Genomic DNA, 24948 nt, shown 5'->3' with positions numbered 1-24948 from the left:
ACTCATGTTACATATGTGTAGCAGTGGGCATTTAGGGCTATGTTTATGAATGTTCGTATTGTGACATTTAGGCATTTTCTTTTACTTCGAGTTAACGATTGAGGAGATTCTTGAGGTTCTAAATAAACCACATGAAAGTGATGTTTCTGAACTTGATGGTGAGGATGATGATGAAATTCCAACTTATGGCAGCATGTATCATGACGGCAGAGAAACTTCTACTCCAGAGGTGTTGCAAGAGTCGACTGTTTTTGATTCAATTACTCCTGAGAATGTTCCAGAAGATATGGAGTTGTCATGGAGCGATGGTGACTTTACTCCAGAAATTCATCCATTTGTGCAGCTTCCAGAAGACGAACCTGAAGAAGTGCTCACCACTTTGCAGTACTTTTGATCTCTGGTGACACGTGAAATGCTGAAACTCTGTGTTCAACAAACTAATATTTCTAGTATTCAGAAATTGGGTACAACTATTGGCATTATCCTACGTGAGCTTGAGCAGCTTTTAGATATTTATTTGCTATGGTTTGGCTCAAATGCCTAGTATGCGACGTTACTGGGAAAAACATAAGGCGTATAATCTGGTTTCTCATACAATGGCTCGAAGCCACTTTCAGAAACTACTATCTCTGCTGCATTTCTGGGACAATCTTATTATTACTGAACTAATACAGAAAGAAGATAAGATTTGGAAAATTCGACCATGACTTACTTTGTTCTCATAAGCTTGCCTGAGAAAACTGCCTGAGCAGAATCAGTGTGTTGACGAGAAAGTGATCCTTTTCAAAGGACGCAGCAATCTTCGACAGTATATGCAAAACAAGTGAACAAGACGGGGATTCAAAATGTGGGCTATAGCTGGTTCCTCAGCATATCTGTATGATTTTGACTTTCAACAAGGTGCAACTTCTAAGGCAACAAAGCATGTACCTAGAAAAGGTCTTGGTTACAATGTTTGTGATGAAGCTAACTGCAGCATTGGAAGACAATCGCTTTTTTTCGGGTTTATGCAGACAGTTTGTTCACATTGTATCATGTTGCTGAGAGCCTACTGAAAAGGGGCATGTGTTATACAGGCACAATAAGAGCTAGAAAATTCAAGCAATGTACTCTTCCAGACGGAAAGCAGATGAAAAGACACAATACTATAGCTTCACAAGCTGACACAACGGGCACATTCATCACTGTGAAATGGTATGATAACAAATGTGTTACATTGTTAACTTCACCAACAGGTGTAGAGCCAAAGGACATGGCAAAAAGATGAGATAGAAGTAAGAAAGAACATATTCTTCTCCCAAGACCATCCATTGTTCAAATATACAATTGCAATATGGGAGGAGTAGATCTTCATGATATGTTTACATCACTATACAAATATCCCATAAAATCCAGAAGATGATATCTGTATATCTTCTGGCACACAATAACAATAGCTGTTGTCAATAGTTGGCTGAAATATAGAGAAGACTGCAAGGCCCTGTCTGAAAAAAACATGTTTCCCTCAGATAGTTTAAAGCTGATCTTGTAAGTACATTGATATCTGCTGGACAAGGAAAATTCAAGATGGAAGGTCCAAATACTGAAGATATGTCCAAAAAATTCAAGAAACTTGCTACTACAGTAACTCCAATGCTAGAATGCCAGAAGAACAAAATTGACAGCTTTCCTCAGTGGAATAACAAAAGAGGAAGGTGCATAATTTGCAAGAATCAGAACACTTTTCTTCAATGCCAAAAATGCAAAGTTTTTCTATACTTCAACAAAAAAGGAACTGCTTCAGATGATTCCACTACTAAAAGAAATGTGTGTAAATATATATTGATTGTTGCATTATTGTATGAGTTTTTGTTATAAACTGATTCAGAACGCAAAACTGTGATTATACGTTTATCTTACCCATCCGTTACCTTGAATTCCAATGTTACATATGTGTAACGTAGTGTAAAAAAGCACTCAAAAATGAAAAAAAGCCAAAAGTTATACATTTGTCCTCCAACATATTGGTAATTGTAAATAATACTCTGCTAAGAACAACCTACAGTTAATATTAATTGTTGTGGGTCCTAGAGGATTAATGTGTGATCTTGCAATGTACATCACTTAAATATCTTATCTAGATAAATGTATTTTCGAAATTTCATTACTCTGTATTAATTACTTTTTGGTGTTACTATTTTTTCCGTCAGTCTACATCAATTCGGTTTCTGAAAACACCATACGACAACAAGTAGATTGTTATGGGTCCAGAGCCTCACCTTTAAATGCTTCAAAGTCCTTTCTCTTTAACAGATAACAGAGAGTACAAATATGTCATGAAGGCAAGGAATACTTTTCAGACTTAAACTTAAATTATTTCTAAACCATTTGATGGTAGCTGATGGAAGTGTAGTTTGCTTAAGCGAGTAAGCACTTTTCTAAAAGGATGCACTGACAATGATCTACAGCACAAAGTTTCTAAGGCAATAAATGAGGCTGAAAAATGATTTAGGGATTAAATACTTTGGTTGTAAATAAGGAAAAATCAGTGTGGATGCATTTCAGTAATATCAGAAGTAAAATTAGAAGCAGCATAATAGCCGAATTATGGAACTGCACTAGTACATAAGCTCCACATACAAATTTTCTAGGCATATGGGTGGATGAGCACATGAGATGGGTAAAGAACCTAGAAGTACTGAATAAAACACTAAGTAAATGTTATGTGCTAAGAATACTTTGGGACAGTTGCAGAAATGAATCAGTGTTGTGTCCCTGTTATGCTTATATCAATATGAATAGAAGAACTAAACCAATTTTTAATAATGCATAGCTATTATATAGCACTGAAAAATGTCTCTATATGAAAAAGTAAAATTATTTACAAAAATCAGCTGAAAAATGCTGCTGTCGTAGCACAAGAAAGGTGAATATTCTCCACTTCAATAGCCCCAGACGGAAAAGTGGGGAACCAGCTGCTCCAGTCTGCACTCCTCCTTCCTCACCAAAAATTTTCGCATGCGAACATAATCACACTTTAAATCCTTTCACCCAGTCTCTCCTGGAAGTGAATACTTCAGACTCGGCATCTCCCTCTCACTGCAACTGTCTCACCCCTCCTCTTTTTCACCCATTGCTGCTTTCTACCATCTGTCTCTCACACTGTCACTGTCTTCATTCTTTTTCCTTGCTCTTTGTCACCACTGTCTCCTTCTCTTCCACTCTGACTGTCCCACTGTCCCACTGCTGTTGTCTTTGTTAGACTCTTTTGCTCCCCCACAGTCACTGCCTCTTTGTTTCTCATTAACAGTCAGCTATGTTTCTATTAACTACCATTGCCTCCTCTCCACACATTTCCTTGGCGATGGTTTGTTCAGGGTTTTGACACCTAGACTAGGAAACCTTAATGTGTGGGTATAAAGAGAGGAGGAAAGTGAACAATTTTTATCCCGTTTAAGTTCGCCAGTTAAGCGGGGCAGGCGAACCCTCTTCCCCCCTTTCCCCTACACCCGCCCAGTGTATGTATTATCTCCACTCATGTCTCTTTTCACTGACTCATCTCTCTTTTGCTCCCACTGCTACTATCTCCATCTGTCTCTCTTTCTCTTTTATTGCCACTGTCTCACACTGACTATCTGTTTTTCAGCTATTCTCTTTCAGCAAAAAAAGCGCGAATATATCTGCAGGCTAAAATTTTTGGTCAGGAAGGCGGCAATGCGATTGAGGCAGCTGGTTCCGCACTTTTTTAAAGTCTTTAAAGATGAACATATTCGCCTTTTTGTGCTCTGACAGGACTATTTTTCTGCTGGTTCCCTTCTTTTCCCTGCTATAGCGGTGTGTGCTACTTATATAAAAATAATTCTGTAAGTCAGCAAGGTTTTGACAATTTATTTATATAGTTAGACACATTGACATGTTTTGACACATATAAACAACAAATGCGTATGCATAATATAAGATTAATACAATATCTTTTCCCTTTCAATGGAAGTTCACATTACACTACTTTACATCAAAATACACATCATTTGTAGCTTGCACCTACAGTATGCCAAACATGCAGTGTTTGATTTGACAGTACAAAGAATTTCATATGACAAAGTAATTTTTTTTTTTGTAAGGTGCTTACGCTGCCTCATGGCACATGACACAGTCAGTATAGAAGCGAAATGCCCATTATATAAAGACAGCACATCATAAAGTTTTTTTCCTGAAAAAATGGCGACTGAAACATCGTTTGGCGATCTCAGAACCCTTGTCTCATGTTCACTACATCAGTTAAAACTACATTTATGCTTCCAACTAATATTACATGTGTAGTTTACCTGTATAATAAAGCCAACTTCGAACCTCTGAATCTCAGTAACGGATAATGATATCGAAAAAAATTTCAGGGTCCTCTGAGAATGTCATCTTAAGAACATATGATAAAAATTACGAAGATTGACCATTAATAGAAATTATAGAGGAAACCATCCCAACAATTGGTGCTTTAGGTCCCCAAAAATCATAGTTTTTTGTGGTTTTCTTAGGAACCACAATGAACAAACTGTGCTTTTACAGGTTGACCATTATTGGACTATATGAAATAAAATCGTCATAACTTCTGACTGATTGATTAATTGAGAGGAGTTACGCGACCAAGTGCTGAAGTCATCAGTCCTGTGATTCCAAAGGGGGTCAGAGAAGAAAGAGGGGATGCTAAAAGTGGACGGATCCAGTCAGTGGAGTCAAATTATAAAATAATGAACATTAAACACACACTGTACAGGCATAAAAGGTGAGACCAAATCTAAAAACTGGAAGAAAGAGGGGTTGGTCATGGGGTCACAGACTAAGAAGACTGTAAAATAAGTCCAAACCACAGCCAACCTACCCCTGCTCCAAGACTAATGTAGAACTTTAGATCCGGAAATAAAAACCACTTCCATGGGGGAAACTGAGGACCAGTTCAACCATCCATGGATCGTCTGCTAATATTAAATATAAGGAATTAGGAAGACTATACTTAACACGAAGAGCCATGAGAAGGAGACATTCCACCGATATGTGGGATACTGTCACTCTGGCTACACAACCACATTGTGGAGCTGGGTCGTTACATAGGAGAAAACAATGGGTCAGCTGGGTATCACCAATGCATAAATGGCATAAAACGGCGGACTTCTTCTGAGAGGAGCAGAAGGAAGAGCGCCAAACTGCAGTAGACTCCTTGATTCTGCAGTTTATTTCTATGAGCAGTAGAGCTCCAGATGGCATCCCACTTTTGGGCAAAATGAGATTTGACATAGATCCACATATCTGCTGCTGCAATCGTGAAAAGAAAGGGGGGTACGTATAAGCTTCTCTAGCCAAACGGTCGGCCAGTTCATTCCTTGGGTTCATGACTTGGGACCCAGAGAAAGATGACAGAACAAAAAAATGGTTCAAATACCTCTGAGCACTATGGGACTTAACTGCTGAGGTCATCAGTCCCCTAGGACTTAGAACAACTTTAACCTAACTAACCTAAAGACATCACACACATCCATGCCCGAGGCAGGTTTCGAACCTGCGACCGCAGTGGTCGCACGGTTCCAGACTGTAGCGCCTAGAACCACTCGGTCACTCCGGGCGGCGATGACTGAACAGGCGGCTCGTTCAGGAGTAGAGAGAAGGTCATGGATAGCAGAGACCAAAGGTGACGAGAGTAGCATTGGTCGATAGCCTGCAGGCTGCTTGTGGAGTCTGAACAAATTAGAACAGTGTGGAGGAAGGCCTGAGAAACAAAAAGGATGGCCCTGTGAATGGCTAGAAGCTCTACTGTGAACACACTACATGATCCCGGCAATAAATTGTGTTCAAAGCCAGTAGGAGACCTGAAAGCATATCCCACCTTATCAATTGTCTTAGAACCATCAGTGTTAAAGATGGTGGCACCTGAAACTCTGCAAGGATGGCACATGCAAGACACCAGAAAGCCATAGGAGCGACAGAGACGTTAGAACCCTGGAATCAGTGGTCTAGGCACCATCCAAGAGGGGGAGGGGTATGGGAGGAAAGACACAGGATACAGTCCAGTGAGCTGAGATGGGGATTCTGACAGAGGGAAGTGAGACGCATGCCAACCGGCAATCCCACCCATGGACGGGTGTAAGGAGGGAGACATCCGTCATTGACAAAGAGCACAAGGTACACAGGATGGTCAGGGAATTGGCAAATGGCGACTGCATAAGAAACAAGGAGTTGGCTCTGTCGGATGTCAAGAGGGGGAATCCCCACTTCTGTGAGGAGACTATCAATAGGACTAGTGTGAAAGGCACCAATACCCAGACTCACCCCACAATGATAGACAGGGTCAAGGAGTTTCAAAGTGGCAAGAGCTGCTGAGCCATAAACCAGACTACCAGAATCTAGTGTGGACAAGACCAGAGAATGGTAAAGATGGAGAAGAGAGGAACAGTCTGCACCCCAAATGTGTGGGCCAGAAGGCAGAGAGCATCAAGCTTCCACATACATGTAGTCTTTAAGTGGCAAATGTGGGCATGCATGTCAGCTTGTTAACAGAAATAAGGCCCAAGAAACGGGACTGTGCTACAACATTGCGCTGGTTGTCTAAATAAAGTTCTGGATTGGGGTGTACTGTGGGTCAATGACGAAAATGCGTAACCCGCATTTCAGAGAGAGGCCCATCAGATGGCAGAGACCCATCAGATGGCGCTCAGCAGATGCTACCGAATGGGAACTGCACCAGATGTACAACTTCAGGTAACCAGAGGCCCAACAGAAGTCAAAATCCCATTGACGCCAATGAGGAGGAGTGTGACACTTAGCACACAACCCTGTAGGATTCCATTTTCCTGAATCTGAGGGCCGCTGAGTGAAGTGCCAACTTGAACTCAGAAGAGTCAGTGAGATAAAAACTCATGGATAAAAATCGGAAGGTGGAAGTCCCAGTCATGTAGGGTAACTAAAATGTGAAGGCGCCAAGCCATGTCATACGCTTTATGTTGGTCAAAGAAGACCATGACAAGGTGGCAGCAGTGAGTAAAAGCCTGTCAGATGGCTGATTCCAATCGGAGTAAAAGGTCAGTTGGAGATCATCCTGCCCAGAAGCCATACTGATACAGGGAAAAAAGGCCCCGAGGTTCGAGTACCCTACATAATCAGAAGCTAACCATTATCTCAAGCAGTTTTCACAGGACGTTTGTTAGGCTAATTGGGCGGTAGCTGTCTAGAGGCATTCGATTTTTCCCAGCATTAAGGCTGAGGATAACTATACTGTCTCGCCATTGTGATGGAAAAGCACCTGTGAGCCAAATGTGGTTGAAGACCCTGAGGAGCTGTTGGCTCTGGGGAACGTCCAAGTGTTGGATCATCTGGTTGTGGATGGAATTGAGGTCTGGGGCTGTGCCTTGTGAAGAGCTAAGAGACTGAACCAATTGCCAATTGCCATTCAGTGAAGGGTGCATTATCAGGCTCAACGTGGTGTGGGATGAAACAGAGGGGGGTCTTTACAACTCTGCATTTCTGACAAAGAAAGGTAGTAGAGTAGGAAGAGGATAATGATGCCGTCGCAAAGTGTATTGCAATGTGTTCTGCGAGGACCATGGATCAGTGCACAGAGCACCCTGGACAGTCGACCGTCGCTGGTGGCCTAGAAGGCTACAGAGCTTGGACCAAACCTGCAATGGAGAGGCATACGTCCCCTGGGAGGAAACATAGCGCTCCCAGCATTCCTTTTTACTTTTTACTTCACATAATAAGGTAATGAGCCTTACCGCGGAGATGCTTAAAAGTGAGGAGGTTGGTCTGTGAAGGGTGTTGCCGGCCGCGGTGGTCTAGCGGTTCTGGCGCTGCAGTCCGGAACCGCAGAACTGCTACGGTCGCAGGTTCGAATCCTGCCTCGGGCATGGGTGTGTGTGATGTCCTTAGGTTAGTTAGGTTTAAGTAGTTCTAAGTTCTAGGGGACTTATGACCTAAGATGTTGAGTCCCATAGTGCTCAGAGCTATTTGAACCATTTTGAACCATTTGAAGGGTGTCTCTTAAATCGCCGCAGCGCCCATCAGCGGTCCTGGACAGCGACTGCGGCATCCTTGATCCACCACGGTACCAGTTGACGACGAGGGGAACCTGTGGTACCTGTGGTTAGGGGGACAGCAGTGCCAGCAGCATGAACAATAGTGGCAGAGATGCCTTGCACGACTACATCAATGGAATTCGAGTGGGTGGTGTCAAAGTACACAGCAGACACATATGAAGGCCAATTGGCCCTGCAGAATGCCCAACAGGGCTTGTCTGCTGGCAGCAGCAGGGGAACGATAGAATCACTGTAAAGTGGTCACTGTCACAAAGGTCATCATGGGATGACCAATGTAGGGAAGCCATGAGGGCAGGGGAGGAGATCGTGAGATAGATAGCAGAGAAGCTGCCATGAGTGGCACTGAAGTGGGTAGGGAAACCATCATTGAGGAGACACAAATCAAGGTCCATGATAAGTTGGTCAATTAGGATAACCCTACCAATTGAAGTGACACTGGATTAAGGTAGACAGTGCAATGTAAGGAAGTGGTCTACCTGGAGGGAGGTAGACATTGCAAATGGTGATTGCCAGAGTCTTTTGCACTCAAACCACTATCACTTCCAAGTTGGTACATTCTTGGATCTTCTTTTCCCTCTTGTAAGCTGGACAATCTGGCGAGCGAGGGGAGTGGTGGTCAGCACAATTGAAATTCACAGGTCTTGGAACACAGGGGCTTCCCTCATGGAGTGGGTGGGCACAGTCACCACACAAAGGGTCCCCTGTACAGTGGGAAGACATATGCCCAAAATGCAAGCACCGAAAGCACTGCATAGATGGAGGGATGTATGGCTTCACGTCACATCTGTAGCACATAACCTTGCCCTTCTCTGGGATGGTATCCCCCTCAGAAGCCAGAATGAAGGTGCCAGTATTGATGTGGTTGTCTTTGTGACCCTTCTTCACACGTTGAACAAAATGAATGCCACACCACTCCAGATTAGCCAGGAGTTTCTCATCAGCTTGCAGGAAGAGGTCCATAAGAAAAATTACTCCTTGCACCACATACAGATGTTGGTGAGGAGTAATAGACACTGGGACATTGCCAAGACGATCACAGGCACCAAGAGCTGTGGATTGGGTGGCAGAAAGAGCTTTGGTCAACAGGCAGCCTGACACCATCTTACTTAGAGACTCAGCTTCAAAAAACTTGTTCTCAATATTTTCCGCGAAAAACAATGGCTTTGTGCTGATGAATGTGTCCCCATCCGTTCTAGTACAGAGGAGCAATGGGGAAAGGGTTTCATCCCCAGACAATGAGCCTCGCCCTCCTCCCGTGGTGTAGCTAGGGAAGAGAAGGTTTCTGGGTCATACAAAGTAACATTCATTGATCCTTCACCAATCAAAGAGATGGCCCTTTGAGAACGGACAGATTTTTGCAGCTTGATACACTTCATGCACCAAGCATCCGCCATGATACCAACCCCTCTGACCAGGGCCTCTCCCAATGGGCGCCACCAAACCACAGCAAGAGCCATCTGGCACAGCAGCCATTGCTGGGAGTTCTGATGCTCCAAGAAGATAAGCAACCACTCCTTGGTATACATGCGGAGGGAACAGCTCAGGTATAGGTAGTCTGATCCTTGTGTTGTCAGGGGGCTCAGTCATATGGATACATAACAGCCCCAACACACAGACTAACTACACATGCTGGTGACCTAGCAGGGTGGAAGGGGCTGACTTTGAGGAAGAGAGAGGGGAAGGAAGGAGGGAGAGGAATCCACACCATAAAAGCTAGGGAGGGAGTTCTTCGCCAGGAAATTTCGAAGTGGGGGTCAAATCTCAGCTGGGGACCTAAATGCCAAAAAGGATGAAAGAACAGGGGAAAGGAACAAAATTGCAACCAATACAGGAAACCAGGTGGATAGCCAGGTTGACAAAATCAGATCACTGAGAGAGGCAAAGGAGGTGACAACAGGGAAGGAGTAAGGATAGGGAGGGAGGGAAGGTGAAGGAAATGCAGCTAGGGGAGAAAGAATTGGCTGCAATAGCTTGGGGCGCCTTGTGCGCCATGCACGAACTCACAAAAGAACTATCAGCCCCTTGGGGGGTCATAAGTTTTGAATGGTTTGCGTTAGGTCGTACAAACTGCACAGTTGGCCGTGGGGCATGATAGGAATTAGTGTGGTTTGGTTTAGCGAGGAAAACCCACTTTCATTTGGATGGGCTTGTCAATAAGGAAAATTGACGCATTTGGGAGACTGATAATCCGCATTTCGCCATAAAGAAGTCTCTTCAACCTCAACAGGTGACAGTGGTGTGCAGCATCCAGTCACAGAATAATCAGTGCGATATTCCTTGATGCCACAGTGACTACCGAACGGTACATGAAGGTTTTGGAAGCAGGTTTCATCACCATTATCCAAAGTGACCCTGATTTCGACAAGATGTGGTTCACGCAAGATGGAGCTCGATATCATTGAAACAGGAGAGTGTTTGATGCCCTGGGAGCACTTTGGGGGCCGCAGTCTGGCTCTGGGGTACCCAGAGGCCACTGGAATGGGCCTCGATTGGCCGCCATATTCTCCAAATCTGAACACATGCGACTCCTTTTTGTGGGGCTGTATTAAAGACAAGGAGTACAGGAATAACCCCAAAACCATTGCTGAGCTGAAAACAGCCATTCAGGAGGTCATGGACAGCATCGATGTTCTGACACTTCAGTGGGTCATGCAGGATTTCGCTATTCGTCTGCGCCACATCGTCGCCAATGATGGCAGGCATATCTCACACGTCATAACCTAAATCCGAATATCTGTAGTGACGTTTATTTGTTGAGTAAAGTGTGTGTACGCCGTAGTTAGTAAATAATTTACATTTTTTTCATATAGTTCAATAATTGCCACGATGTATAAGCTGCCTAACTCCCTTCCTAGATCCCACCTAATGGACAAGAACCAACTGATTTGCTCAAGTGGGTTGGAGGAAGTGTGTGCTGTTTAAATTTTGCCCCTATATTGTAGAATGGCCGCAGTATGCACTTTCTTCCGACTGACATACAGGGCTATTACAAATGATTGAAGCAATTTCATAAATTCACTGTAGCTCCATTCATTGACATATGGTCACGACACACTACAGATACGTAGAAAAACTCATAAAGTTTTGTTCGGCTGAAGCCGCACTTCAGGTTTCTGCCGCCAGAGCGCTCGAAAGCGCAGTGAGACAAAATGGCGACAGGAGCCGAGAAAGTGTATGTTGTGCTTGAAATGCACTCACATCAGTCAGTCATAACAGTGCAACGACACTTCAGGACGAAGTTCAACAAAGATCCACCGACTGCTAACTCCATTCGGCGATGGTATGCTGTTTAAAGCTTCTGGATGCCTCTGTAAGGGGAAATCAACGGGTCGGCCTGCAGTGAGCGAAGAAGCGGTTGAACACATGCGGGCAAGTTTCACGCGTAGCCCGCGGAAGTCGACGAATAAAGCAAACAGGGAGCTAAACGTACCACAGCCGACGGTTTGGAAAATCTTACGGAAAAGGCTAAAGCAGAAGCCTTATCGTTTACAATTGCTACAAACCCTGACACCCGATGACAAAGTCAAACGCTTTGAATTTTCGACGCGGTTGCAACAGCTCATGGAAGAGGATGCATTCAGTGCGAAACTTGTTTTCAGTGATGAAGCAACATTTTTTCTTAATGGTGAAGTGAACAGACACAATGTGCGAATCTGGGCGGTAGAGAATCCTCACGCATTCGTGCAGCAAATTCGCAATTCACCAAAAGTTAACGCGTTTTGTGCAATCTCACGGTTTAAAGTTTACGGCCCCTTTTTCTTCTGCGAAAAAAACGTTACAGGACACGTGTATCTGGACATGCTGGAAAATTGGCTCATGCCACAACTGGAGACCGACAGCGCCGACTTCATCTTTCAACTGGATGTTGCTCCACCGCACTTCCATCATGATGTTCGGCATTTCTTAAACAGGAGATTGGAAAACCGATGGATCGGTCGTGGTGGAGATCATGATCTGCAATTCATGTCATGGCCTCCACGCTCTCCCGACTTAACCCCATGCGATTTCTTTCTGTGGGGTTATGTTTCAGTGTTTAAACCTCCTCTACCAAGAAACGTGCCAGAACTGCGAGCTCGCATCAACGATGCTTTCGAACTCATTGATGGGGGCATGCTGCGCCGAGTGTGGGAGGAACTTGATTATCGGCTCGATGTCTGCACTAAAGGGGCACATATCGAACATTTGTGAATGCCTAAAAATACTTTTTGAGTTTTTGTACGTGTGTGCAAAGCATTGTGAAAATATCTCAAATAATAAAGTTATTGTAGAGCTGTGAAATCGCTTCAATCATTTGTAATAACCCTGTACAAGTGGTCGCTAAGCCAAGTGTTGTTGGAAATACTTGACCACTTACTGTAATGTCGTGACTGGTTGAAGTAAGTTTGTAAACAACTTAAATCTAACAAGTTTTACTGTAACTAGCCCTGGCTATGCACTGACGACATTGTAATGTACACATATGTAGACAAGTTATTCGGCCACCTACACATGGGATGAGGTGAGGCTAATTTGTTTGTGAAGCTGAACGCTAGCGGACAGTCACATGGTCCAGTGGGCGGTCCAGCTGAAGTGAACAGTAAGGTCCAGCCCCAGGTGTAAAGGTGCAACGAATAACAGCAGGCATATAAAAGCCAGTATAGCGAATTCAGACAATGGTCGGTCGCTGAGCAGAAGATGGAATGCACCAGCAATGGTGGACTTTGAGACAATCTGAAAGATGGCTAAGTTACACCTCTTAGAAATTCGACAATAAATCACAATTACATAATAAAGCCAATCTGAATACTTCGGCGCTCTAAAATAAATTAGGCCCAACCAATGACACAACAACAATTTTCAGTATCTTTCAAACTATAAAAGTTTATATTTTACAGTCACCATAAATTTTCACAATGAACCTCTAAATTAACAATTTTTAAATGCTTCATGTGTCTTCAATTCTCAGATGATAGCAGTGCGCTGTAGCTATCACCCCTCAAAGCTGCTTATCTGTATCTATTTTATTTCTTGATTTATTACGTTTTTTATACCGTTTCATTATGCAATGTTTATCAGAGCATCATATTGTCCACAATAATACACCAAATAAATGCAGCATGAGTACCTCATATCTCGTTATACTTGCGTAGTTATTAATGTTATTATTTTTGTCAGATATTTATGTAGTTATTGATTACAATTGCTATTACAAAATCATGGTAATTTAAGTAGTGGCCAATCGCATGTATTAGCTGACATCAATATTGTCAAGAGTGCCGAAAGATGTTTCTGTCTAGCAGGCTTAAATAATTCTTTAAACAATATTTGATGACAATTGTGCAAGAATGCTGGCTTCTTTATTTATGAACACACTATTATTTATATTTGTTGTGACTGTTCATAACAATTCTTTTATTTAAAAATTTTGCACTATAATAGTTTAGCGCATAAAGTGGTCAAGTTGTGTCAAATTATGTCTGTAGATCTTATTTTTGTGGTGATGGCCTTCAGCCAATGGAAAAGCAGGCACAGTGGCAAAGCACCACTGGAATCAAGTGGAGACAGGCTTTTTTCGAGTGAAGAGCTCAACGAACTGATTCTGGACAATTCTATATTGGGTCTTGAACAAGGCAGACTTGTTGGTGATACAGTGTGTTTATTCGATCATGTGGGTGATTGATTCTGGGCGATGATTGACCACTATGATATTCTACCTTTTTCCGATTGCATTACGGAATTGAGAATAGATAGAGTATGAGTTGCTACTCATTATCTCAAGCTTGTTAATTTGTAAATTGTCATATTGAACTCTGAATTATTTTGAGCTGGCGAATATTTCGTGTACTGTATCATGAAATGGGCTTAGTTTTTCGAGCATCTTGAGTGATTATTTAGCTTGACGATTCTGCTACCATTCTCATATAGATCTCAACGCAACTTTACTGCGTTTGCTAAGGTTATTTACTATTCGTATTTTAACTGGATTTTGTAGGATCACTTTCCATTTAGTTGAGATGTATTTTCATAAATAAACGTTATTCAGCCCAATTTTCTATCATCTACACTCCTGGAAATTGAAATAAGAACACCGTGAATTCATTGTCCCAGGAAGGGGAAACTTTATTGACACATTCCTGGGGTCAGATACATCACATGATCACACTGACAGAACCACAGGCACATAGACACAGGCAACAGAGCATGCACAATGTCGGCACTAGTACAGTGTATATCCATCTTTCGCAGCAATGCAGGCTGCTATTCTCCCATGGAGACGATCGTAGAGATGCTGGATGTAGTCCTGTGGAACGGCTTGCCATGCCATTTCCACCTGGCGCCTCAGTTGAACCAGCGTTCGTGCTGGACGTGCAGACCGCGTGAGACGACGCTTCATCCAGTCCCAAACATGCTCAATGGGGGACAGATCTGGAGATCTTGCTGGCCAGGGTAGTTGACTTACACCTTCTAGAGCACGTTGGGTGGCACGGGATACATGCGGACGTGCATTGTCCTGTTGGAACAGCAAGTTCCCATGCCGGTCTAGGAATGGTAGAACGATGGGTTCAATGACGGTTTGGATGTACCGTGCACTATTCAGTGTCCCCTCGACGATCACCAGTGGTGTACGGCCAGTGTAGGAGATCGCTCCCCACACCATGATGCCGGGTGTTGGCCCTGTGTGCCTCGGTCGTATGCAGTCCTGATTGTGGCGCTTACCTGCACGGCGCCAAACACGCATACGACCATCATTGGCACCAAGGCAGAAGCGACTCTCATCGCTGAAGACGACACGTCTCCATTCGTCCCTCCATTCACGCCTGTCGCGACACCACTGGAGGCGGGCTGCACGATGTTGGGGCGTGAGCGGAAGACGGCCTAACGGTGTGCGGGACCGTAGCCCAGCTTCATGGAGACGGTTGCGAATGGTCCTCGCCGATACCCCAGGAGCAACAGTGTCCCTAATTTGCTGGGAAGTGGCGGTGCGGTCCCCTACGGCACTGCGTAGGATCCTACGGTCTTGGCGTGCATCCGTGCGTCGCTGCGGTCCGGTCCCAGGTCGACAGGCACGTGCACCTTCCGCCGACCACTGGCGACAACATCGATGTACTGTGGAGACCTCACGCCCCACGTGTTGAGCAATTCGGCGGTACGTCCACCTGGCCTCCCGCATGCCCACTATACGCCCTCGCTCAAAGTCCGTCAACTGCACATACGGTTCACGTCCACGCTGTCGGCGGCATGCTACCAGTGTTAAAGACTGCGATGGAGCTCCGTACGCCACGGCAAACTGGCTGACACTGACGGCGGCGGTGCACAAATGCTGCGCAGCTAGCGCCATTCGACGGCCAACACCGCGGTTCCTGGTGTGTCCGCAGTGCCGTGCGTGTGATCATTGCTTGTACAGCCCTCTCGCAGTGTCCGGAGCAAGTATGGTGAGTCTGACACACCGGTGTCAATGTGTTCTTTTTTCCATTTCCAGGAGTGTATGTCGATTACAGACATTAAAATAGAATCCTTTTTATTAAAATATTAATTTATCTTTTTATTAAATTCTAATATTCCTATCTATTTTATTAATTCACAATTCTAGCCCATGGATAGACTATTTGACTGCAGCATCTCAGCTATAGATTACTGTTTGCAGCCAGTTAGCTGTGGGGCACGAAAGTAGACACGCACGGTTCAACCCTGTGACTACATCGAACTATTCTTTTTAAATAGAGCTGTGCACAGCCCAATTACCAAGATGTGAGCAACATCAGGTAAAGTAGCAGCTGATGCCGTTTAGAGAGCTTCTACTCAGCAGGAAACTGTTAGGGAATGTCGCAAAATTCATACAATGAACATTGTTAACGGGCGAATAAAGAGATTGAATGGAACCGGATTTATCTACATCTACATTTATACTCCGCAAGCCACCCAACGGTGTGTGGCAGAGGGCACTTTACATGCCACTGTCATTACCTCCCTTTCCAGTTCCAGTCGCGTATGGTTCGCGGGAAGAACGACTGCTGGAAAACCTCCTTGCGCCCTCGAACCTCTCTAATCTTACACTCATGATCTCCTCGAGAGGTATAAATAGGGGGAAGCAATATATTCGATACCTCATCCAGAAACGCACCCTCTCGAAATCTGGACAGCAAGCTACACAGCGATGCAGTGCGCCTCTCTTGCAGAGTCTGCCACTTGAGTTTGCTAAACATCTCCGTAACGCTATCACGCTTACCAAACAATCCTGTGACGAAACGCGCCGCTCTTCGTTGGATCTTCTCTATCTCCTCTGTCAACCCGACCTGGTACAGATCCTACACTGATGAGCAATACTCAAGTATATGTCGAACGAGTGTTTTGTAAGCCACCTCCTTTGTTGATGGACTACATTTTCTAAGGACTCTCCCAATGAATCTCAACCTGGCACCCGCCTTACCAACAATTAATTTTATATGATCATTCCACTTCAAATCGTTCCGTACGCATAATCCCAGGTATTTTGCAGAAGTAACTGCTACCAGTATTTATTCCGCTATCATATAATCATACAATAAAGGATCCTTCTTTCTACGTATTCGCAATACATTACATTTGTCTATGTTAAATGTCAGTTGCCACTCCCTGCACCAAGTGCCTATCCGCTGCAGATCTTCCTGCATTTCGCTGCAATTTTCTAATGCTGCAACTTCTCTGTATACTACAGCATCATCCGCGAAAAGCCGCTTGGAACTTCCGGCACAATCTACTAGGTCGTTTATATATATTGTGAAAAGCAATGGTCCCATAACATTCCTCTGTGGCCTGCAGCCAGGCGACTAGCGCGAGTTTTGGTGTTCTCGTAAAGATAAGTTATTTTAGATTATAAAACATATAGATTAGTACTGATTACGTGGTAAATAAGTGTATTAGTGTGCCGTTTAAGTGTACCATTAGAGGTTCCATTTTTCTTTACGTAATACAGCAGAAAACGCGAAAAGACCGACAGTCGTATTTTCTGTTTACGTTCTGCTGCAGCAAATCTATAGAATTTCGTTTAGTTGTTCCTTGCTCTCTCCAGCAATTTAACTTAGCGTACCTCTTCATTATTTAAGTAGCATTTCCGGAAAGCAGCGTAAAGTTTAACTTGTTGTTTCAGAAACTTTGCACTTTTGTTTTTGTTTACACACAATTGCGTATAGGCCAAATTTGTGTAACCATATTTTCGTGTTTATCTGTAATTTAACTGACTTATTCTTAATAAACTATTACGTTTATCATGAGTGAAAAGTGCTTGACTTGCCGTAGAATTGTTAGGTCGGGGCTTTGGTGTGATGGGTGCTGTAGTTTTTTCCATGTGGGTGACTGTAGTGGCGTGGGAATAGGGGAAGTAAATGAGACTCATCAGTGGTTTTGTAGGATTTGTAGTAGAGATAGGAAGATACTGGAACAGGAGGGGAAAATTGCTGCCCTTCAGGCTGAGTTAGACAAGGCCAGGGGAGATCTTGACAGGTTAAGGAGGGAGAAGGGTAAAGAGAGGTGGGAAGTGGCAACAGGCAACAGGAGGAACAGGCCTAGAACTATGTCTGACAGCTTTATGGTGAATGTGGAAAATAGATTTGACCTGTTGCTTCAATTAGAAGCTGGTGAGCCTCAAGCAGTTGCAGGTGTAGACAGGGCACAACAAACTTTCAGCAGCAAATTGAAAAGTAAGAATGTAGGGAAATCAGTAAAGAGAAAGAAAGTGTTGTTGTTAGGTAGTTCCCATGGAAGAGGTGTTGGCCAACTCTTGCAGGATGAACTAGGATCAGAATACCAGGTCACCAATTTTTTTAAACCTAGTGCTGGTCTGGAGCAGGTAACAGAGGATTTAGGATCACTTTGCAAAGATTTCACTAAGGAAGACACCGTGGTTATAGTGGGTGGGGCAGGTAACAGTATTGACAGAGATCCTGGGTACAGTATAGAGTGTGACCTGGCGAAGATTGCATCAGCATCGAAGCATACTAGTGTTGAGTTTGTATCTGTTCTTGGGCGCCATGACCGACCTCATTTGAACTCTTCTGTCAAGAGAGTTAATTTGGAGCTGGAACGGCTGCTCATGTCGGGTGCGGGGTCACACGTTGGTATGGTTCATGTTGATTCTATCAGTAGGTGGGATTATACTAGGCATGGCCTTCACCTCAACAGGAAGGGGAAGGGTAAATTGGCTGGGGAAATAGCAGGAAAGTTAAAGGGGGGAGGCACTGTCATGAGTGGTAAAATACCAGTGGTTATAGGATTCAGAAAACACCCTTTTTTAGGGTAGGGAGGACAGAAAGAAAACAAATTTTAAGAGAGGTTAGAACTGAGACAAACCTTCAGTTTGAGAAAGAAATCAAAAAACATAATTCCAGCTTATTACATCAACATAAACAGCCATTAGTTAAGAATTTTCAACTGTCAGCAGATATTTTAACTCCACTCAATTTTAACTCAGTCAATGTGAAATGTCAGCTATCTTTATTGCATCAAAATATTCGAGGACTGAGAAATAAAATTAATGAATTAACTATCTGCATAGATGAATTAGAGTCTTCAAACCCAGCTGACATAATCTGCCTCTCTGAACATCATGTGACCACTGGTATAGAACTTTTAAGTGTTACAGGGTTTAGGTTAGCATCTCACTTTTGTAGATCAGAAATGGAGAAAGGAGGAGTTGCCACATTCATCAGGAACTGTCATAAATTTAAGAACATAGACATTCATAAATTTTGCCTAGAACAGCATATGGAAGCATGTGCAACAGAATTAGATTTTCACAAAAAATCTTTCATAATATTAAGTGTATATCGAGCACCTGCAGGTAACTTTAAACTGTTTGTAAACCACCTTGAAGCTGTACTGGCCCATTTAACAACCAAAAACAAAGAAATAGTGGTTGCTGGTGATTTCAATGTAGATTTCCTTAAAGACTCTCCCAATAAGAACTTATTTGAGTTGGTAACACTATCATTCAACTTAATTCCCACAGTAAAGTTCCCCACTAGGATAGCCACTTGCTCACAAACAGCCATTGATAATATCTTTATAGAAAAGTCCTATGAACAAAATTATATTACAAAACCAATAGTCAATGGCCTCCCAGACCATGACATGCAGTTCCTTCTGTTAAATGTTAATACTGAACAGGATATAAAATCTGTTAAATCTGAGCTCAAGAGGGTAATCAGTAAGCCAAAAATTGATTATTTTAGGACACTCCTTAGAGACATTCACTGGACTGATGTTTACAGTGCTCATGGCATGAATGAAAAATATAACATTTTTGCTAATAAAGTGCTTACCTTATTTGAACACTGCTTTCCCCCAAAACTTACCAAGGTTAGAGCAAAGTCTACAAAGAAGCCATGGATTACTCGAGGAATAGGGGTATCTTGTAAAACAAAAAGAAAACTGTATCTGTCAATCCGAAACATTTCCAATGTTGATGCTATAGCACATTATAAGAAATACTGCAAAATATTAAAGACTGTAATACGGATGTCAAAGCAAATATATTACAAGGAAAAGATAGTCATATCAGATAACAAAATAAAGACAATATGGGATATAGTGAAGGAGGAGATCGGTAGAACCAGACATGAAGAGGAACAAATAGCATTAAGAGTAAATGATACATTGGTGACAGATGTGTATAGTGTTGCAGAACTTTTTAACAAACATTTTATAACTGTTACTGAAAAGATGGGGTTGTCAGGTTCGGTAGAGGCTGCTATGGATTACCTTAGACCAGACATTTCAAGTAACTTCCATAATATGAATTTGACCCTCACTACCCCAACAGAAATAATGTCCATCATAAAATCTTTAAAATCAAAAACATCTAGTGGGTATGATGAAATATCAACAAAGTTAATTAAAGAATGTGATTCTGAGCTAAGTAACATATTAAGCTATCTGTGTAACCAGTCGTTTATCAGTGGAATATTTCCTGAATGGCTGAAATATGCTGAAGTTAAGCCACTGTTTAAGAAGGGAGATAAAGAAATAGCATCAAATTTCCGTCCAATTTCACTGTTGCCAGCATTCTCAAAAATTTTCGAAAAAGTAATGTACAGTCGTCTTTATAACCATCTTATCTCAAATAACATACTGTCAAAGTCACAGTTTGGATTTCTAAAAGGTTCTGATATTGATAAGGCTATCTTCACTTACAGTGAAAATGTGCTTAATTCATTAGACAAAAACTTGCAGGCAACTGGTATATTTTGTGATCTGTCAAAGGCATTTGACTGTGTAAATCACAATATCCTTTTAAGTAAACTAGAATATTATAGTGTAACAGGAAATGCTGCAAAATGGTTCAAATCTTATATCTCTGGCAGGAAACAAAGGGTGTTATTAGGAAAGAGACATGTATCAAGCTATCAGGCATCATCCAACTGGGAACTAATTACATGTGGGGTCCCACAAGGTTCCATTTTGGGGCCCTTACTTTTCCTTGTGTATATCAATGACCTTTCATCAGTAACATTACCAGATGCCAAGTTTGTTTTGTTTGCCGATGATACAAACATTGCAATGAATAGCAAATCAAGTGTAGTCTTAGAAAGATCAGCCAATAAAATATTTGTGGACATTAATCACTGGTTCCTAGCCAATTCTTTGTCACTAAACTTTGAAAAAACACACTACATGCAGTTCAGAACTTGTAAGGGGTGTCCCAAGAGTATATGTCTAACATACGATGACAAGAAGATAGAAGAAGTGGACAGTGTTAAATTCTTGGGATTACAGCTTGATAATAAATTCAAGTGGGAGGAGCACACCACAGAACTGCTGAAGCGTCTTAACAAATCTCTGTTTGCAATGCGAATTTTGTCAGACATAGGGGATATAAAAATGAAAAAGCTGGCATACTATGCTTACTTTCATTCCATAATGTCATATGGGATTATTTTTTGGGGTAATTCATCAAGCCAAGCTAAAGTTTTCCGGGCACAAAAACGTGCAGTAAGAATTATATGTGGTGTGAACTCAAGAACATCCTGCAGAAGCCTGTTCAGGGAACTAGGAATACTAACTACAGCTTCCCAATATATTTATTCCTTAATGAAATTTGTCATTAAAAATATATCACTTTTTCAAACCAACAGCTCAATTCATGGAATCAATACTAGAAATAAGAATAATCTTCACAAGGATTTAAAGTCACTTAGTCTTGTACAAAAAGGTGTGCATTATTCAGGAACACACATTTTCAATAACTTGCCAGCAGCCATAAAAAGCTTAAGAACCAATGAAATTCAGTTTAAGAGAAGCCTAAAGGATTTATTGGTGGCCAACTCCTTCTACTCCATTGATGAATTTCTTAGTAAAACCAACTGATTTGTATATAAGTACAACATAACTTCTGCACAATTTCAGTGCAGTAATGTGTTCACTGAAAATTTGTGTGTCTGTGTCTGTGTGTGTGTGTGTGTGTGTGTGTGTGTGTGTGTGTGTGTGTGTGTGTAAGTATAATCTAACTTCTGCACCATTTCAGTGCAGTAATGTGTTCATTGTAAATAAGTATTACAGTAATTGTATTACATGTTTATTACCTTATAAATAAATAAAAAGCTTTTTTATTTGAAATTCAGTGCATTAGTATTTGTAAAATGGCTCTTAGTGTTCATTAAAAAATGACAATCATTCCACTTGGGACCTGTGGAATGGTACATTAGCTTATTTGTTTTAGTTGTAAATATTTGTCATGTATTGTTGTTTTTCTGACATGTTCCACATCCTGGAGGACCTCCTCACTACGGATCAATTGGAATGAAAGTAAATCTAATCTAATCTAATCTAAACGCCAGAGGTTACTTCAACGTTTGTAGACGTCTCTCCATTGAGAACAACATGCTGTGTTCTGTTTGCTAAAATCTCTTCAATCCAGCCACACAGCTGGTGTGATATTCCGTAGGCTCTTACTTTGTTTATTAGGCGACAGTGCGGAACTGTATCGAACGCCTTCCGGAAGTCAAGGTGAGTTGCGACATGAAACATGACACGGCCGTTTTAACAATGTTTAATTTCGTCAAGACATTTCAACATTGCCGATTGCGATCTACAGGTTGTTTCAAAAGATTCATCTGGTGTATCTTCTATCAGATTGAGGATAGGAACTTGGGGTTAATTTCAAGTTACGCATCGAAACTTACAGTTAAGGTAACTTTTAGTTTCGTTGCGTAAGTTACCGATTCTTGTGGTAGCCGACAGGTGTCTCCCTGGTGCAAGCGTCTCATTCATTACGCAGTTGCGAGAACATGCCGAAAATTTCAATTTAGCACCTGGACAGTTCATCACCGCAGTGGCATTTGTGCGTAAATATCAGCAATTCTTAACAAAGACGTGCCTCAACTATGGATCGATCTTAGCGGGCGCAGCGATCGCGCATTGCGCTAGTGGCCTCCAACGTTGCCTGATCTTAAGGTGTGTGATTCTTTCTTCTGCAGGAGGTGAAAGACTCTATCTATGTCATCGCCCTCCCCTTCCAACTACTTTGGGTGCACTTCGACGCCGCATAGTAACAACAGTGAACGCAATAGCTCAAGACATTTTCTCAAAAGTATGGAACGAGTTTGGCTATTGTCTGGATGTTTGTTGTGTGTTCCGTGGAGGTTACATTGAAGACTGCTTAAGGTAGATGAAAATTTTGATCCTAAAGGTAATTTGAAACAATATCCCAAGGTTGTATAAGCAAACATGTAAAATATACAGGCTAACTATGCAATGATGTTACAAACTTCAAGAGATGGTGGAGAAGGATAGAAGCATGAATTTGAGATAAGGAAGCCTGGTCCGGAAAAGACCATGCGGAAGTTAAAATAGAAAAAGTTCTGATACCTCTGACAGTGGACCTCTTCTGCCACAAGATCTTTGCTTTCATTATTTTAGGAGGAGATAGTATGGCCCAAACAAGAAAAAAAGTCCAGTTAACATGGGCATAAAAATGCATACCCTAAGGGTTATGAACATTTATTCCTCGTTGCTACTGTGAAAAGCATCTCTTCTACAGAACAAGTGCTCATACCGCTTAGGGTATGCATTTTAGAGCCCATGTTTAGTAGACAATTTGTTCTTACTTTTGAACCATACCACCTTCTCGCAAAATAAGGAAAACAAAGGGCCTGAAGTAGAAGAGGTCCACTGTCAGAGATATCAGAACGACTTTCGACTCGGTCGTCTCTGGAACAAGATCCTTTACCCCAAATCGATACATTTGAGCTTCAGTATCACCCCTGAAAGTTTGTAACATCATCACGGAATAACCCAGTATACCCTACTGAAATCATATGTTTCTTTTAAAGATAGAAATCTGATGGTCCTATCTGTACAAAATTTGCACCAGGTTTTTATCTTTATTGTCCACCTCTGTTGAGGATAGTCAGCATGGCTGACTACCATGCGAAGGACCTAGGTTCGATTCCCAGAAGAGCCAGAGTGTTTTCGTTGGTAAGAGGACTGGAACAGGCTGCACTCAAGACTCGTGATGCCAACTGAGGAGCTACTTGACCGATTAGCTGTGGCTCCAGGTCTCGAAAACTGACAGCAGCCAGGAGAGTGGTGTGCTGATCCCCATGCCCACCCATATCCTCAAACAGTGACGCCTGTGGGATGACGATGACGCTGCTGCCGGTCAGTCAGTATCGAAGTTCCCGCCCGTAGCCTGTGAACGGAGTATAATTTAGTTCAGTTTTTCTATGTCTGTTCACGTAGAAGATTTCTTGTGAAATTGGGTGACTCTTTTTGCAACCCCCATATTACTTTTGAAAAAAAAAAAAAAACAGTTGAATGCCCCAAACAATGAAAACCTGTGGTTCGATATCTGACTTTCAAATAAATATCAACGAATCATATGTGGAGACGGAGAAGTCTATGAGGCTCTCAACTCTCAGGGTCTCCAGGGATCAATCCTTGGCCTGTTGCTTTGCTCACTGTATACAAATAATATTTATTTTGTTTTACATCCTTGTAATTATCACTTAATTACCATACTGCAGTACGGTTTCGAGTCCTTGTCCGGCAGAAATTTTCATTGTCATCGTTGTTCTTATTTGCAACTCCAAATACGTTTCATGTATCACTTCACTTAATTGCTGTCGATATCCTCCTGTATCGAGGAGCCAGCCTTCATATCATTACTACTGACATATCTAGCTTTAATGGCGACCTTTCTACATTATTATGAGTCTCAAACCAAACCACAAGAAGTCACAGGTAATCAGTATGCTGCACCGAAAACCGAGCAGCGAAAATTCTGGCGAAACGGTTCTACTCACACTCCTTGATAGTATCTTCTTACACTATAAACTACAGTGAAAGAAGTCGGCATATTCTTGGCTGTGCAACTAAATGGGAAATTACAAACTGTCGCAGCGTGCAGGGAAGCTCTCTTTTGCCTATATGCAATTCAAAAATTAGAAAAATAATTCAAATTTAAGTAAACTAGTAAGATGTTGCTCCTGATCAATCCGTACTAGAGTGATGCAATTCATCAAGGCATAAATGGTGGAAAACTCCAAACGTCTCGACCTTGCGTAGGATGGGTGCGTTTAATCTCTTCAGTCCTTGCTATGCTGGGAGGGCGAATGCATCCAGAAAGGTTAAGCCCACGGTGATGAGTGCTTAAGCCGTACACCGTGTTACTAATGGTTCACACGGTTTAAAACTGGCCGGAGAAAGTTAAAGATGACCATCGTTCAGGACACCGTTCGACATCTACCGACACGCTCATGTCAGGAATGTCATCGAAATTCTGCATGCCAATCGAAGACTGACAGTCCGAGAGATTACAGAATAATGTAACATTTCAACTGGATCATGTCATGAAATCCTAACACAGCAACCTAGAATGTATCGTGTTGTCGCCAAGTTCGTCCCACAGCTCGTAAGTCAAGACTAGAAAGACCTT

General features: G+C 42.4%; 1 pseudogene; it reads left to right on the top strand.

Moving 5' to 3' along the window:
• The window catches only part of LOC126176320 (uncharacterized), a 38680-nt pseudogene that overhangs the window by 168 nt on the left and 13564 nt on the right, over nucleotides 1–24948 (top strand).

The sequence above is a fragment of the Schistocerca cancellata genome, chromosome 3 (assembly GCF_023864275.1).
Source record: "Schistocerca cancellata isolate TAMUIC-IGC-003103 chromosome 3, iqSchCanc2.1, whole genome shotgun sequence".
NCBI lineage: Eukaryota > Metazoa > Arthropoda > Insecta > Orthoptera > Acrididae > Schistocerca > Schistocerca cancellata.
Note: the sequence above shows the minus strand (reverse complement) of the source record. Positions and strands in the feature narration are given on the sequence as shown.